The sequence below is a fragment of the Mus caroli genome, chromosome 5 (genome assembly GCF_900094665.2).
Source record: "Mus caroli chromosome 5, CAROLI_EIJ_v1.1, whole genome shotgun sequence".
Lineage (NCBI taxonomy): Eukaryota > Metazoa > Chordata > Mammalia > Rodentia > Muridae > Mus > Mus caroli.
Window position 1 is genome coordinate 108,364,595 of NC_034574.1, and position 1,854 is coordinate 108,366,448.

A 1,854-nucleotide genomic window follows, 5' to 3' on the forward strand; every position below is an offset into this window, starting at 1 on the left:
TGCGCCACCACGCCCGGCTCTGTTTGCTTTTTAATGCTGAGGTAAACCCAGGACTCCACCCATGCTGAGCCAGTGCTGTAGCAGTGAGCTTCGAGCCCTGAACTAGGCTGTTTTGACAGTAGCCCAGCCCCTCGGTGCCTCCCTGGAATCCCATTTCCATCATTCACTGCCCCCCCAGGAACTCAAAGGCTGTTGTGGACCCTAGGCTCGGTGATGTGGGCTGGGTCTGTGATCCATTCTGAAATGTCTGCATGCTAACGGGTGCTCAGGGGCTTGAAGACCTTGTCCACATTAAATCATTCAGGATGGCTGTTTGAATTCTCAGCCTACAGGACCACCACTGTCCTCAAGAGCCCCAAAGCCCAGATGCTATCTGAAGTAAAACTGCCTGGCAATGGCATTGTGAACTTCCAGCACCTTCCTCACAGCACTGGAGTTTGACAGCAGCTGGCCCCACTCCTCAGCCCGTAGCTGCTATGCTTTGCTGGCGTGTTGGGGCAGACAGTATGTAGCGACAGAAACTGCAAGCACCCTGGGGCACACAGAGGCCATCCTAGGTGGGTCCTGCCTATTTTTAATTGAGCCGTTTACTCTTTTGTTAATGAGTTGCCTGGATTGTATATGTACTCTAGCCATGAATCCTGTATTCCATAATTATTCAGTGTGTGTATATGTGTAGTGTTTGCATAAGCATAAGCACACATGTATGTGCAGGTGTGGGTACGTATGAAGGCTAGAGATTGATAACAGGATGTTTTTCATTGACCTTCACCTCTCTCTCTGTCTCTCTAACTCTCTGTCTCTCTGTCTCTCTCTCTCTCTCTCTCACTTTCTCTCTCTTTTCCCTTCTTCCTTCCTTCTTTCTCTCTTTCTTTTTTTCTTTTCTTTTTGAAACAGGGTTTCTCCAAGTAGCCCTGGCTGTCCTCCTAAAGTTCATTGTGTAGACCAGGCTGGCCTCAGAGATCTGCCTGCCTCTGCCTCTTGAGTACTGGGATTAAAGGTGTGTGATACCATGCCTTGCCTGCTAGTCACCTCTTTTTTCAAGGCAGGGTCTCTCTCTGAACTTGGAGCCCTCAGGTTGCTGCTATCTATCTCTAATCCCCTCACGGGGAGGTGGGGTGGGGTGGGGGTGGGGTTGCAGAAGCAAGCTGCTGCACCCAGCTTTTACCTGGGAGCCAGTGATCCTAACTCAGGTCCACCCACTGAGCCATCTCTTCAGCCCCTCGCACTGTCTTTCCATTTCATTGATGGAGTTCTTTGAAACACACACATTCTTCAAAACGTGAAATTCATGGCCGGGTAGTGGTAGAGCATGCCTTGGGAGGCAGAAGCAGGCGGATCTTTGAATGTGAGACCAGCCTGGTCCACAGTGCAAGAACCAGGACAGCCAGTATCACACAGAGAAACCCTGTCTCAGGGAGAAAAAAAAGTGAAATTAAATTTATGTACTTGTGGGTATGCACAGCTATGTACCTTCCTACAGTTTCATGCGTGTCTGCCACGGGGCACACGTATATCATTTAAATTTTTGATGTTGTCCAATTGATTTATTTTTTCTGCCTAGAGTTTAGCTCCAACATTTAGGTTTTCAATCCATTTGGGATCAACATCTGAGGGTGGAGTGGGGTGGCACACCTTCATTTCTTTGCGTATGGATACCAAGTTGTCCAGCATCACTTTCTTTTTTGTTTGTTTGTTTTCAAGATAGGGTTTCTCTGTGTTGCCCTGGCTGTCCTGGAACTCACTCTGTAGACCAGGCTGGCCTCAAACTCAGAAATCCACCTGCCTCTGCCTCCCGAGTGCTGGGATTAAAGGTGTGCACCACCATGCCTGACTAGATTTTTTTTTTTTTCT

At 48.5% G+C, this 1,854-nt stretch overlaps 1 protein-coding gene across 1 annotated transcript in view; it reads left to right on the top strand.

Annotated features, from left to right (window-relative positions):
• The first annotated feature begins 339 nt into the window (after positions 1-339).
• Msi1 (musashi RNA binding protein 1) overlaps positions 340-1,854 on the top strand; it is a 33,609-nt gene continuing 32,094 nt past the window's right edge. The window contains exon 1 of the mRNA XM_029476928.1: positions 340-557. The gene's annotated coding sequence lies outside the window, so the exon portion shown is untranslated. The remainder of the gene's footprint in view (positions 558-1,854) is intronic.